This window comes from Polypterus senegalus, chromosome 15, assembly GCF_016835505.1.
Source record: "Polypterus senegalus isolate Bchr_013 chromosome 15, ASM1683550v1, whole genome shotgun sequence".
Taxonomy (NCBI): Eukaryota; Metazoa; Chordata; class Cladistia; order Polypteriformes; family Polypteridae; genus Polypterus; species Polypterus senegalus.
Window position 1 is genome coordinate 80,146,725 of NC_053168.1, and position 16,699 is coordinate 80,163,423.

Below are 16,699 nucleotides of genomic sequence, written 5' to 3' on the forward strand. Positions count from 1 at the left end.
GGGGGTATCAAAAGTATTTGGACAAAAAAACAATCATAAATATGACAATCATTTTCAATATCTGGTTGAAATCTCTTTGTTGTCAATGACTGCCTGAAGTCTGGGACCCACCCATCTTCAATTGCTGGGTTTCCACCATACTGATGCTTTTGCAAGCCTTTACTGCAGCTTTCTTCAGGGGCTGCTAGTTCACTGGACTTTCTGCCTCCATTTTTGTCTTCAGCAAGTGAAACGAATCCCCAATTGGGTTGAGGTGAGTTGATTGACTTGGCCATTACAGAATCTTACATTTCTTTGCCTTGAAAAGCAGTTGGTTTGCTTTTGCACTATGTTTTGGCTTATTGTCCATCTGTATCATGAAGCGTTGTCCTAACAGTTTTTCAGCATTGTCTGAATATGAGCAGACAGTATAGACCTATACACTTCAGAATATCATATTGCTACTTCTGTCAGTAGTCATATCATCAATTAACACTAATGACCCACTTCCATTGGCAGCAATGCATGCCTATGCCATTACACTGCCTCCATCATGATTCACAGATGATTTTTTTATGCTATAGATCATAAGCTGTTCCTTCCATTCTCCATACTCTTCTTTATCCATCATATTGATTTTAGTTACCTTTGTCCAAGGCAAACTATCATTTTTTTTCTGGCAAAGTCTAATATGACCTTCATAGGCTTGACGTTTACCAGTGTTTTGCACCTTGTGGTATGCCCTCAGTGTTTATTTTCATGAGGTATGTTTTGATTGCAGACTTTGGAAATGATTATCCTACCTCCCGGATAGTGTTCTTGGTTTGGCTAAAGGTCGTGAAGGGGTTTTTCTTCACCAAGGAAAGAATTCTGCGATCATCCAGCACAGTTGTCTTCCATGGTTTTCAAAGCCTTCTGGTGTTACTGAGTTTACCAGTGCATTCCTTCTTTTTAAGAATGTACCAAATGGTTGATTTGACCACTGCTGGTGCTTCTACTGTCTCTCTAATGGTTTTGTTTTGTTTTCTCTGCTGAATGATGACCTGTTTTTACTTTTATGAACAGCACTTTGGACCTCATATTGAGAGTTCACAATGAGAGCGTCCAAATACAAACTCCCTACTTGGAATCATCCCCAGACCTTCTACCTGCTTAATAGTTAATGAAATAATCAGGGACATGCTCACATCTGGATATGGAACAGCTTGTTGATCAATTGTCCAAATATGTTTGAGGCCCTGGAAATGGGGGAACTCTGAATAAAAATGTCTGTCATTCCTAAACGGCTCATATGATTTTTACATTAAAGCCCTTGAATTAAAGCTGTAAGTCTACACTTCAATAACATCTGGATTGATTTATTTCAGATTCATAGTGGTGGTGTACAGAACCAAAATTATGAAAATTGTGTCACTGTCCATACGAATCTAACTGTAGCATCAACATCTCTCTATTGCGCAGATCAATAGTAATTCAGAACAAATTTAAATCTTAATATACTTTTTAATTTTCTAACCTAGGTTTCATTGCAGTTAGGTTTACTAATATACTTATTTCATAATTTTGTGGTTTTATTCTTATTTACCATATTTCTCTTTTAGCTAAATTGCATGCCGTATAAGAAAACAAGGGATAATTACAAAACCAGGTTCTGATACAAAAAGATCAGAATGAATATTAAATTTATTAATTAAAATTTAAGGTTCAAAATTGGAATCTTCAATGATAGCTGGTTTGGGCATGTTGTTTCTTTTAATAGGTTTTTCAGAGAAAGATTCAAAGATAAATGATAGACCAGTGGGACACAAACCTGAAGTTCACATTCCATTATGTTACAAACATACAGTAAGCTTTTATGTAGGACTACATCATTGTAAAGTTTGAAAGGCATAGTTTAATAGGTCTGGAAAGAGTTAAACAGGGAACAAAAAGTATCATCATGTGATAAACTGTGAATATTATTCCCATTCTTATTCAGGACTGGTTCTTGCCTTGTGCATGATAGTGCCGATTATCGACACTGACTTCGCGTGACCATGTATGAAATACAACATCAGATTGTTCCTAATTATACTTATAGACCATGACACTGAAGTAAAATTTGTTTTTTTCATCCTCTTGGACCTTTGTTTTTTACATGCCATATGAGTACAGCACACCCAATCTGTTTTCATACATATCTCATAAACCGCACACCTCACAGCCACTATAAGATGTTCTTGAACTAGTTGTTCATACTCCTGCAGTAATTGCCTCAGAAAGTGGCATTTATATCCCTTCCTGAATTGTCATAATGTGTGACTACCAGGGAACTTTATGCGTACTGCATAATTCCCAGACAGACTAGGCTAATATCCATTATACAGCTAGTATACTTCAGGCCCCAGTGACATATATTTGAAGTACTAAATCCTAAAAGTATTCAAACCTGTACTCTCTGTCTCAGCTTATTGATGTTATGTTATGCCTTTGATTATCCACAATAATAGGCTTTATGCCATTCATATAAGAAGCTGGTGTAGTTCCTTACAAGCAGTTTATTGCCAACCCATTAAAAAAGTTGTTTGTCAACCATTTCACACCACACAAATTTTGCAAGTGTGTTAGTTTCGTAAGTGCTAATTAAGAAAAGCATAATGACTACCAAAAAAATAAAAAAATAGGCTTATATCATGCACATGTGAAATTCTTGCATGAACACTACAGAAATTTAAGTGAATGTGCTTTGCAATTCACATGCATTTAAAATCTGGTTAACTTATTTTGATAAACATGAAACATAAAAAAACTTAATCTGACTCTTATGAATACTGCCCTTGGATGTAATCCTGCTAATTGACAAGCAAGAACCTGACCTCAACTATGGAATGAATGAGTGCTCAAACTGTTTTGAGGACTGTATCTTAGGTAAGAAGAAGTCACCTGGATATCAGAGACAGATGGCACACAACATTTGGTTGTATTTAGTTATAAGTAGTGGTGACATTTTCGTTTAGATTCTAGAATGCACTCTTGTCCAAATTTTTGCACTGGTCAGGAAGGGCATCCAGTGTAAAATTTTGCCAAATCAATATGTGGACGAAAATTTTGGATGATCCGCTGTGGCAACCCTTAATGGGAGCAGCAGAAAGAAGAAGAAGAATTTATACCTACATTTATATTTTAAGACTTGCAAAGGAATTTGGTCACTTTCATTTCTGACCAGAGTAGGAAGAGAGATGAATGTCTATGGGATATAAGAAAATGTGACCCTGATTAACACTTCATCACTACATTTATTAGATAAGAAAGACAGGTTTAGCTGCCAGATCTGTTCATATTTACTAAGAGTCCCATTTTACCAGTTCGCAATGTTGAAACACATCTTTTTAGCTACTTAAGGAATGGGGGGTAGGGGTGTAAAGTGTTCAGCACAAATTTCAGCAAATGTATCTTTTATTGAGATTATCTTATTTGTTGTGGCAGATAAAAAAGGGTAGTGCCAATCTGGACCTACAATAAAGAAAAATACAGTTATATGCAAGCCAAACTCTAATCTGCATTGTAAACAACTGGCTGACAAGCAACAGATAAGGAGAAAATAAAAAGTGACATGTTGATTTGATCTTTTCAACATTTACAAGCTAAGTTCCATACGGATGCTTTTGAATTTTATCCATCCTTCCATTTTCCCACTTGTTTAATTTCTATGTCAAAGCTGATGAAATGAGTTCCATGTACATGTACATTGATCAGCCAGAAACATTATATACAGACACTGTTGACTGATTCTGCTCATACAGGCATTCTGCTGGCATGAGTTACTTCCACTGGATATTCATGATGCAAACTAGGGTGCTGTACTTTGCACAGAGAGAAGAAAGCCAGTCAAGTTAAAGGAGAAATACTAATTGGACTTTGATGCCAAGAAAGACTTTTTCCATGGCAGTCTCACTGCATTTGAGCACTGATACACAGGCTTTTGCACTGCTCTATCCGACTATGTACACAGCATATTGTATAAACTGTACTGGGTCAGGACATATTTGTTGGCTAAACTGAGAGCATTTGTGAATTCTGCCTAGGTTTTGGAAGATGTTGCTGAAGATAGAGTGGCCTGGTTAGCACGTCAGCATATTATTTTATTACACAAAGCACACTTTATTAAACAGAAACTACTATAGACCTTCATTATTTTTTGTTATATTTTTTAAGTACAGTTTTAAATGATTGTATGTACCTGTTGTTTTTCTGGCATCCTTGCATTGAAATAATGTATGTTCTACACTAAGGACAATACAGTCATACATGAATTTCAGATGTATTCCAATGTGCAATGCAAAATTAATTTGAAGATTTCAAATGTCTGCATTCAGCTTTAAACTTTGTGTTTCTTTAGATACTGTTATTTAACACTGCAAGGTTTTTTAATTACCACATAACTTGCTTGCATTATGGTTCTATAGATTCTATTATCTATACTAATAAAAGGCAAAGCCCTCACTGACTGACTGACTGACTGATTGACTCATCACTAATTCTCCAACTTCCCGTGTAGGTAGAAGGCTGAAATTTCGCAGGCTCATTCCTTACAGCTTACTTACAAAAGTTAAGCAGGTTTCATTTCGAAATTCTACGCATAACGGTCAACAACGTCCGCCATTTAGAACTTTCTTATTCATGCCCCCATCTTCACGAAATTTGGTAGGCGACTTCCCTGCGCTAACCGAAACCAATGTACATACTTATTTCAGTGGTATGATGCCACTGTCAGCCACCATATTGAACTTTCCAACGTCACTAATTCTCCAACTTCCCATGTAGGTAGAAGGCTGAAATTTAGAAGGCTCATTCCTTACAGCTTACTTACAAAAGTTAAGCAGGTTTCATTTTGAAATTCTACGCATAACGGTCATAACGGTCAACAACGTCCGCCATGTTGAAGTTTCTTATTTATGGCCCCATCTTCATGAAGTTTGGTAGGTGGCTTCCCTGCGCTAACCAAAACTGATGTATGTACTTATTTCGGTGGTATGACGCCACTGTCGGCCGCCATATTGAATTTTCCAAAGTCACTAATTTTCCAACTTCCCATGTAGGTAGAAGGCTGAAATTTCGCAGGCTTATTCCTTACAGCTTACTTACAAAAGTTAAGCAGGTTTCATTTCGAAATTCTACGCATAACGGTCAACAACGTCCGCCATGTTGAACTTTCTTATTTATGGCCCCATCTTCATGAAATTTGGTAGACGGCTTCCCTGTGCTAACCAAAACCAATGTACGTACTTATCTTGGTGGTATGACGCCACTGTCAGCCGCCATATTGAACTTTTCAACAGTCTTTGTTACTTATGGGCCCATCTTCAAGAAATTTGGTACGCGGGTTCCCAACGCTAACTGAATCCTACTTACGTACATATATACGTCCATAGCCTGCAGCTCAGTCACCGTGTGAGGCGTTGGGTCCCCATCTCAACGCCTCCCACGTTGTTGGCTGCCTGCCTATATAAGGCCGTCCGTCGCTCCAGTCTCTTCATTCCCTTCCTTGCTTCGCCACGGGATTCACGTTTCCCTGCTGATAACTACAGCCTTTTTATTTAATCCACGGCTTCTCCGCTGTTTTATTGTTCATTTATTATGATTATAGTTATTGTGTAGGTATTTTAGACTTACTTTACATTGTTCAGGTACCAATATCCTTTATCATTCCAACCGTACCCGCAATAACATGTCTATCGAGGTGATCACCATCGATCAAAGAACTGTCACTTACTGAGTGGTTTCCATGCCCGGAGATGGCACCTGCCTTTTCCATTCTCTGTGTTACATATTGCACAGCCATATCAGGCTTACTCTCGATATCTGGAGAAACATTGTGTCTTATGTATTGAATGACTGGGACAGGTTCAAGATGTGGACTGATGATGGTACAAGAGATAATTATACTACACAGGAGCACTATAAGAGTGAAATGCTTAAGCCCTTCACCTATGGTTCTGCATGTGAGTTGATGGCTGTCGCTGAATTGTTCTGTTGTCACTTTCAAGTGTGCCGAAATGGCCAAATATTTTACACCTTTGGACAACTGCCAATGCCTCTTAAACATCTTAGATTCACAGGTGACGATTTCAGTAGTGGACACTTTGATGTTTATAAATGTTTAAACTCTCAAAAGCTGGATGTGAAGTTATCGATGAAACTGGTTGTATACTTACAACGCTTGACAGATGCAGAATGTCACTTCAACACAAGTCCTACAAATACTGTCGTAATTGAAACAAACCATGAAACGATTATGACAGCAGCAATCCAAGCTGTGAGATTTGAAACAAGATTACTGTTCACATGGCCAACTGTACGCTGCATGCTTAAGAGTAAGTTCAGCGCACAGCTTGGTCATATTACAACCGGAGGGCCGAACTCACAATGTGGTATACAAAGAGATCCTTAACAAATAATTATTGGTATATTTTCCCTCAGTTTAAAAAGGTTTAATTTTCTTCTTAATAAAACTTTTAAGGCAGTACTTCAGCTGTAATCATATATATTATATATATACACACACACACACAAACCGGATTCCAAAAAAGTTGGGACACTATACAAATTGTGAATAAAAACTGAATGCAATGATGTGGAGGTGCCAACTTCTAATATTTTATTCAGAATAGAACATAAATCACGGAACAAAAGTTTAAACTGAGAAAATGTATCATTTTAAGGGAAAAATATGTTGATTCAGAATTTCATGGTGTCAACAAATCCCAAAAAGTTGGGACAAGGCCATTTTCACCACTGTGTGGCATCTCCCCTTCTTCTTACAACACTCAACAGACGTCTGGGGACCGAGGAGACCAGTTTCTTAAGTTTAGAAATAGGAATGCTCTCCCATTCTTGTCTAATACAGGCCTCTAACTGTTCAATCGTCTTGGGCCTTCTTTGTCGCACCTTCCTCTTTATGATGGGCCAAATGTTCTCTATAGGTGAAAGATCTGGACTGCAGACTGGCCATTTCAGTACCCGGATCCTTCTCCTACGCAGCCATGATGTTGTGATTGATGCAGAATGTGGTCTGGCATTATCTTGTTGAAAAATGCAGGGTCTTCCCTGAAAGAGATGATGTCTGGATGGGAGCATATGTTGTTCTAGAACCTGAATATATTTTTCTGCATTGATGGTGCCTTTCCAGACATGCAAGCTGCCCATGCCACACGCACTCATGCAACCCCATACCATCAGAGATGCAGGCTTCTGAACTGAGCGTTGATAACAACTTGGGTTGTCCTTGTCCTCTTTGGTCTGGATGACATGGCGTCCCAGATTTCCAAAAAGAACTTTGAATCGTGACTCGCCTGACCACAGAACAGTCTTCCATTTTGCCACACTCCATTTTAAATGATCCCTGGCCCAGTGACAATGCCTGAGCTTGTGGATCTTGCTTAGAAATGGCTTCTTCTTTGCACTGTAGAGTTTCAGCTGGCAACGGCGGATGGTACGGTGGATTGTGTTCACTGACAATGGTTTCTGGAAGTATTCCTGAGCCCATTCTGTGATTTCCTTTACAGTAGCATTCCTGTTTGTGGTACAGTGTCATTTAAAGGCCCGGAGATCATGGGAGAGAGAGAGAGAGAGATAATGTGTGTGTATGTACAGTGGTGTGAAAAAGTATTTGCCCCCTTCCTGATTTCTTATTCTTTTGCATGTTAGTCACACAAAATGTTTCTGATCATCAAACACATTTAACCATTAGTCAAATATAACACAAGTAAACACAAAATGCAGTTTTTAAATGATGGTTTTATTATTTAGGGAGAAAAAATCCAAACCTACATGGCCCTGTGTGAAAAAGTAATTGCCCCTTGTTAAAAATAACCTAACTGTGGTGTATCACACCTGAGTTCAATTTCCGTAGCCACCCCCAGGCTTGATTACTGCCACACCTGTTTCAATCAAGAAATCACTTAAATAGGAGCTGCCTGACACAGAGAAGTAGACCAAAAGCACCTCAAAAGGTAGACATCATGCCAAGATCCAAAGAAATTCAGGAACAAACGAGAACAGAAGTAATTGAGATCTATCAGTCTGGTAAAGGTTATAAAGCCATTTCTAAAGCTTTGGGACTCCAGCGAACCACAGTGAGAGCCATTATCCACAAATGGCAAAAACATGGAACAGTGGTGAACCTTCCCAGGAGTGGCCGGCCGACCAAAATTACCCCAAGAGCGCAGAGACGACTCATCCGAGAGGTCACAAAAGACCCCAGGACAACGTCTAAAGAACTGCAGGCCTCACTTGCCTCAATTAAGGTCAGTGTTCACGACTCCACCATAAGAAAGAGACTGGGCAAAAACGGCCTGCATGGCAGATTTCCAAGACGCAAACCACTGTTAAGCAAAAGAACATTAGGGCTCGTCTCAATTTTGCTAAGAAACATCTCAATGATTGCCAAGACTTTTGGGAAAATACCTTGTGGACTGATGAGACAAAAGTTGAACTTTTGGAAGGCAAATGTCCGTTACATCTGGCGAAAAGGAACACAGCATTTCAGAAAAAGAACATCATACCAACAGTAAAATATGGTGGTGGTAGTGTGATGGTCTGGGGTTGTTTTGCTGCTTCAGGACCTGGAAGGCTTGCTGTGATAGATGGAACCATGAATTCTACTGTCTACCAAAAAATCCTGAAGGAGAATGTCCGGCCATCTGTTCGTCAACTCAAGCTGAAGCGATCTTGGGTGCTGCAACAGGACAATGACCCAAAACACACCAGCAAATCCACCTCTGAATGGCTGAAGAAAAACAAAATGAAGACTTTGGAGTGGCCTAGTCAAAGTCCTGACCTGAATCCAATTGAGATGCTATGGCATGACCTTAAAAAGGCGGTTCATGCTAGAAAACCCTCAAATAAAGCTGAATTACAACAATTCTGCAAAGATGAGTGGGCCAAAATTCCTCCAGAGCTGTAAAGACTCATTGCAAGTTATCGCAAACGCTTGATTGCAGTTATTGCTGCTAAGGGTGGCCCAACCAGTTATTAGGTTCAGGGGGCAATTACTTTTTCACACAGGGCCATGTAGGTTTGGATTTTTTCTCCCTAAATAATAAAACCATCATTTAAAAACTGCATTTTGTGTTTACATGTGTTATATTTGACTAATGGTTAAATGTGTTTGATGATCAGAAACATTTTGTGTGACAAACATGCAAAAGAATAAGAAATCAGGAAGGGGGCAAATATTTTTCACACCACTGTATGTGTGTATATATATATATATGCAGATAAAAACTTGGGGTTAATAACTAAGAGTAATCCTAACCGTTACAGGTTTGATTAAACATTTAAAAGGTTACCATATTCATAGAATGAACAGCCCACACAGTTGCACTTAGTAATCATTAAATCCAGTTTATGAAGATACCTTAAACTGATTTGCAGACATTTTAATTGCATTTCAATATACCTATAATTATTTAGAGATTCCTTTAAATAATGCATTAGTAAATAAATAATAATTAGGCTTCCTACAGCATCCTGTAGTAATGCCTTTTACAAATGCCAATCCATTTCTTAACAATGATAGTCAGATGAAATAATCTTCTCATTCTTGGCCAAGTCCTATATTTTTTGAACAGCTCCACAACCATGAATACACAATAGGAGGTGAAGATTAAATGAGGGTTGATGTGACAGACCGGGTCGGCTCCATGCTACCTATCAATCCGGGTGTTTCTTAAACCTGGATTGTCGATAGTTATAACCTAGGTGTTCTGGGCAAATAAGGACACATACAGTACATAGAGCAAGAGGTGGAGTCAAATGTGATTAGTGCTTTTATTAAAAATCATTCCCAAAAAAGCCAGGGAACAGTCCATAAAAGGTATGAGCACAAATGCTTCCCTTTCTTTACCCTGGCATCTCCTCCCCTTATTCTGTCTAGACAATCCAGAAGGAGGAGATGCCTGCTGACAGGTGCAGTCAACATTCAAATCCGGGCTCAGGTCTCCATTGCCGGGCCCTCGGTTCTATGGGGTGCTGAGCCAAGCTGCATACGCCTCCTGCCGCCAGTCCCCTGGCGTCTGCGGGAACACTGCATATCGGGCCACTCCTGCTTCCAGGGAAGCATTTAGTAGGAGTCCCCATTCCACAGCCTCTGGCTCTTACAACCCCTCTGCCTCTCACTCCATTCAGCATGGGTGCTCTTTCTCCATCTTTGTCTCTTTCCTTTTTTTCCTCCTCCTCTCCTTGAGCGGAGTAGTGGCTCTGAGGCTAGGGATCTGTGCCAGCAATCTGAAGGTTGCCGGATTCAAATCCCATAAATGCCAGAAGTGACTCTACTCCGTTGGGTTCCTTAACCTGCCAATTGTTCTGTCTTGGGTATGACATTAATCTGCATCCAACCCTGCAAGCAGGCTCTCCAACCTGCAGGGAAAACTTGGGGGTTGGTGGCAGGATTGGCACTCCAGACACTGTAAAAAAACTCACACTGTTCAGTGTGGTGCTGTAGTGTCACCTGTTGCACAGCTGCACTCCGATCTCAATGTAGGTGGTTCATCGTGTAGTGATGCACTGTAATCACCACATGTTCCCAACCTCTCCCTCTCTCTCTCCTTTTAACCTCCTTCTCTCCTTATCCATCCTTCTGTCTGTTCGTTGTCCTCTTTTCTCTGTCTGGTCAGTCTATTTTCTTCTCCCCTCTCCTTCCACGCAAGCTCCTTTTAGGCTATCCTTTCTAATTGGGTGCAGGTGCGGCAAGCCACTAACTTGGAGGCACAATTTAGGTGCCCGTCCAATCTGCCCATTTCTGCATATGCATGTGGTGTGATCGGCCAAGTACCCCAATAAACCAAAAATGTTATTTCTTTAACATTTTCCCAACACCATGGACCATTCATCACAGTTGGGCCTTACAGCAATGTTACAATTCCTAGTCCCCAAGGTGCAGAATAGGTGTTTTTTTCAGATCTGTTTGAAAGTTGTGGAAACTAATTGAATTAGTTTTAATTTCGTTTTTGTGTGTTAAGTACCTATGTGTAATTGACTTCATGGCCATGTTAAGTAATAATATTGGGATAATGATTGAATGACTTGCCACTTTAATTAAAGCATGAAAATAAAATTTCTAAAAACAAAGACTTGTTTAGCATTTGTGTAATTGATTGGAAATTATTATGCAATGCACAAGTGTGCATATTGGTTTAACAAAACAGTTTTATATTCTGTCAGAGCTGTCAGTTTAAATAAATCTGAATAGCTTGTCACAGTGATTTTTGGATTATAGTCTATATTATAGCCTTGTTCTCCCCTGAGGAGCACTATTGTTGTGTTGTGCACGTGCTCCGTACTATCCTATTCATTGGTCAGATAGCTTCAGATGGGTGGACTGCTTGTAGGGAGAGTAGATGTGCTTTGGAAGCTTCAGAACATAACAGATTGTTGTATTAAAGTAACAAAAAGTTGAAACTGGTCTTTTGTAGAAGTAGTTTCCTATACAGTAACTTTATCCCATTTATTAACTCCCCAGACAATCTGTCACACACCTTTGACTTTTAGGTTTTACAGTGTGGTATTTCTATGGGGCTATGATAAGTCACATATAATCTGTTCAGCCTCTCACATTTTAGGACAGTTTTCGCTCTCAAGGCTGAGGGAGCAAGCTGGACAGCTAAACATGTAATGTCAGTCAGGTTCGAGCTATATTTCATAAGTGGGCTGGATGCCTCTTTTTTCATAAAAGTATGTCTTTGAACAAATGTGCCAAAAGTAACCAAAAGCATTCATGGTTGTAACAATAATTGGTTACTTTGTCTAGAGGACATTGTGAGTATATAACATATCATCCTCTAGTGACTTGGGTAGCATCAATACATTCAATAAAAATAAAGTTATTTAATATTGGGTTTTCACTGTCCTATGTCTGCCCCCTGCTGGTCGTAATAGATGTCACAACACAACAATTGGTTTTCTTTACAAATGTAGAAGCCTTATTGGTGAATCATTTGCTCTGTAATATCATGCATTGTTTTTGTGTTAAGTTAGTTTTTGTGTTTTGCATTTTTTTTTTTTTTTTTTGTAAATAATGAGTATCAGATTATTTTCTGATATACTGCATAAATTTTAACCTTAAACTTAAGTATAAATATCTTTTGAAATTTTAGGTAAGGAATTGGGAAGCTTTTGAAATAAGGTAGTCATACTTACTAATCATGGTGCAGGAGAGTGATGACATGTTAGCACACGCAAGTATAAATTTCACTTGACTCGCTAATCATGACAGTAATGATCTTATAAACCTATTGTCTAATATGTATGAATAAAGGGTTCCCATGCCATTACACTAGCACCACCAATCTGTTTTATAGACACACACTGGATGGAGTTGTGGCAGCCATGGGTTCATGATGGATATCTGCTGCATCCCTGGCCTAGGTGTCAGGGACATTAATAAGGGAATTTTAAACACACTGCAACCAACAGGTTTTAATTATTTATCTGTCCTATGTCAGTTTGTATACAATAAAAATCAAATTAATTTATAAATTCTTTTTCATAGATTTTTGTACATCCTTATAGAGTAAGAAGAGTCATTATGGCTCCAGGTATTTTGGAGAGTTTATGACTTAAGAAATCTGAGGTAACACTTAATAATATGTCTACAACATCTTTATTTCCTGTTTTCTGACCTGTCTTGATCCCTTAGTATTTGTGTTTTTGTTTGTGCCTGTCTCTTATATATAATGTAATGTAATACAGTGCCACATGGTATTTTCTTTAACCCCTTGATATTACCACTTTAAATAGACATCCAAGGGCACTTATTGGAATTATCTGGTATGCTGTTTTTTTATTGTTGGAATCTACAGTATCAGTCGCTGAGACTACTGTATGCAAATAGGCACATGCAGAAAGCTACTGTAGGTATGCATTTAGGTACAGACTTACAAATTGCAACATTTCATTCCTGTCTGTGTGCAGTATTCAAAGTTCTATAAGTCTAGCCATGGATTTAAAGAAATAAATAAAAAGTAATTGCTGCATTAAAAGTGGTGATCCAGTTCTTCACCTCTAGATACACAAAAATAAACATATTAAGTCCCAAGTGACAGCACAAATTATCTTCTTGAATTTTGTATCTGAATTCATGATGCTAGAGGTATACTTCAGTTGCATTGTGAATAATACATATAGGCAGATTAGTAAATATGTATTTCAAGCAGATACAAGGCTTTGTAGGTATATAAAAAATACATTTTGAGGCTGACCTATTAAGAGAAACACCAGCTAAAAGAAAATGCCCAGTCAAACCAAACACGTTTTATTTTTCAACATAATCCCTATCAATATTAATATGCTTGTACCATTTAAAAACATTTCCTGTGCCATTTATGTAAAATATTTTGTCTTGTTTGAGTAATCTCTCTTCTGTATCTGACTTGACGCCTTTATCTTTGGGTGTAGTCCTTAAGATTGGGAAAGTGGTGGAAGTCACACAGGGCCTGTTCTGGAGAAAAGGGGGGGTATGGTATCTGTTCTAACGCAGAGTTTTGCGGTGAAGTTTTAACAATTGCATTGTGAAGAAGAGCTGCTTTGTGGCTGCTTTTATAACTGTTTTTCCCTGATTAAATGCAGAGAATATTCTTCTTTGAATATTGGATGTGGTGTTGCTAAATTTAAGGTGTCCGCACTCAACATTTACTTTGGTTGTCAGTCTTTTCGGCCAGTCAGACTTAGGGTCATCTTTGAGTGTCCTCCTGCCCTGAGAGAATTTTGCAGCCAATCTCTTGGCTATGACATATGAAGGTTCTGTTGCTGTATATGTTAGCAATGTGAGATTGATTTTTCAAAGGTGTATTGAATTTAGTGAAAATACATTAGAATTCACTGATAGCACAATACCCAATTTTTTTGTTCGTAGAACTTGCTTTGACTTGGTTTTGAAACAAAAAATATATTATAAACCAATGCTATAAACTTGTGGTTCACTTATTTCACAACATAGTAGCTAATATTCTCCGCTTAAAAATGTACACTTCAGATTACATTTTTGAAATGATATGCACACAGACAGAGGCTTACAGCATATGAATATAGATGTGACCAGTAAGAGGTGCTACAAAAAACGTTAACACCTTTTGGGATTTTTTTTCTTTCTCTTGCAGTTGATGGCAACAATACTGGGTAAATCAAAAGTTTGCTACACACTTGGAGGTCTTTAAGTCTTTCTAGTCTTTAATGCATTATTTGCATATTAATAATGTCATGCCCAGATTCAATATAGACTTGCAAGGACTAGTCAATTGCTGTTTCTAATTCATTTAAATGTAATTTTGTTTAAAAAAATCATATTACATGTGCTGCTTTTATGAAGTATTAATTCTAGGAAGCTGTAAGATTGATGTAACAGTTTACGCTGTTTCACAACAAAAAAAAGAATGATGTTATTTGTGTGTTAATGTAATGAACCGGTTAAATATAGAGTTTTAGGAGTGATTAAAATAAAAGGGATATATTTCTCAGTATCTAATACAAGAGGTTGTGATTTTGGTTCATTTCACATCTGTTCTTCTAGCACTATTTTGCAGATGCAATGCTGGGGTCTTTCAGCCCCTCAGAAACTGAGAATCAATCAGAATAAATGTTTTATTTACTATTCAATAAAAGTTTATAGTCTTAGTATACAGAAAGCTGCCACTACCATTTAAAAGAAATATAAAGAGAGAGGATGAATTTTTATCAGTTTTTTCTGCTTGGTGACTTTTTTTTTAATTGAAGATTACAAATAAAAAGTCATTAGATTTAGCAGCCATGTTCAAAAATAATATATAGAGTAAAAGATGACTATACCATTATTCATCCAGTACCACAATTGTTTGCCTCATTGATGAAGAACTTGGCCCTTCATTGTCATGTTATATTAATGATGTCCTGTTTATTTACAGATGATTAATTCAAATTTCTAGTTTTAATTTGTTTGTACTCAGCCCCCAACCTTAACACTTCATGGTATTACATGCACAAAAACAAAATGGATAGTGCAGCTTTCCAGTACACCCAAAGTTGTCAGTTCAAATCCCTACCTGGCTCTGTCTGCCTGGAGGTTACAAGTAATGTTGTGTTTATGCAGGATTTCTCTGGATACGTTGGTCACTTCCACATTCTGAACAGCTGTACATCAGATCGATAGGCTTCTGTAAAGCAACTAGTGTGACTGAGTCTCGGTATGTGTTTGGGTGTTCTGTGATAGACTATTGTTCTGTTCATGGTTAGTTGTTGCCTTTCTTCTAATAGATAGACAGATAAGGTAAAATAAACACAGTGACACTGTCAAATGTTCGGGGACACCTTCCCCATATACTGTTGTGTACAGAAAAAACAAGCGTCTTTACAGACTGAGTTCAAAAAAGGAACTGAACAACAGAAAATGAGGGTGGTATATATAGGTGGCTCTGTTGGAAGTGACGTGTGGGAAGAGGCGTGATCTTGAGGGTTGGAACCGGTAAAGGAGAGTTAGAGGGCAGTGCCAATCCTCTGTTCGGTGGTTAACTACACCTATTTGAGCCTGTTTCCCAAGCGCACATGTGTGACAATAGATAGATAGAATTTTGTTAATTAGGTTCTTTAAACTATTTGATAGTTACTTTAAACAATTTTGTGATTGAATGTTGGTGTGTGCTTGAGTGTGCTCTGTCATAAATTGTTGCAGTGTTTAGGGTTGGCTCTGGCCTCCACAAACCTGTACTGAAATTATCAGGTTCAAAAGGTTGATGAATGGATGGATAGATAATCTGCTTACATATTACTGAACATCAAATAAGAGAGGAAACAGGAACAGACCCAATCATTTTCTTTCCTTTTACTTCCACTCCTGTGTCAGCTTAATACACCTGTCAAAAATATTTTGTAAACATTTGGTAAAGAAAGAAAGCTTATGAATACCTGAATGCCATTCCATAGCAATGCAAGATACTCACTTAGTATAAGGATGTAGGTGTAGGACAAAGTGGACATTGCCAATTTAGTTGGGTTTTTGGTTAGGCTTTCGTGCCTGTTAAAAAATCATATTTACAGTTGTGCTTGAAAGTTTGTGAACCCTTTAGAATTTTCTATATTTCTGCATAAATATGACCTAAAACATCATCTGATTTTCACTCAAGTACTAAAAGTAGATAAAGAGAAACCAGTTAAACAAATGAGACAAAAATATTATACTTGGTCATTTATTTATTAAGGAAAATGATTGAATATTACATATTTGTGAGTGGCAAAAGTATGTGAACCTTTGCTTTTAGTATCTGGTGTTACCCCCCTTTGCAGCAATAACTGGAACTAAACGTTTCCGGTAACTTTTGATCATTCCTGCACACTGGCTTGGAGGAATTTTAGCCCATTCCTTCATAAAGAACAGCTTCAACTCTAGGATGTTGGTGGGTTTCCTCACATTAACTGTTCACTTCAGGTCCTTCCACAACATTTCGATTGGATTAAGGTCAGGACTTTGACTTGGCCATTCCAAAACATTAACTTTATTCTTCTTTAACCATTCTTTGGTAGAACAACATATGTGCTTAGGGTCGTTGTCTTGCTGCATGACCCACCTTCTCTTCAGATTCAGTTCATGGACAGATGTCCTGACATTTTCCTTTAGAATTCTCTGATATAATTCAGAATTCATTGTTCCATCAATGAAGGCAAGCCATCCTGGCCCAGATGCAGCAAAACAGCCCCAAACCATGATACTATCACC

At 38.1% G+C, this 16,699-nt stretch overlaps 1 protein-coding gene across 1 annotated transcript in view; it reads left to right on the forward strand.

The window, feature by feature from the left end:
* Positions 1–16,699, forward strand: part of sdhaf3 (succinate dehydrogenase complex assembly factor 3) — a 54,313-nt gene that overhangs the window by 25,615 nt on the left and 11,999 nt on the right. The window lies entirely within an intron of this gene.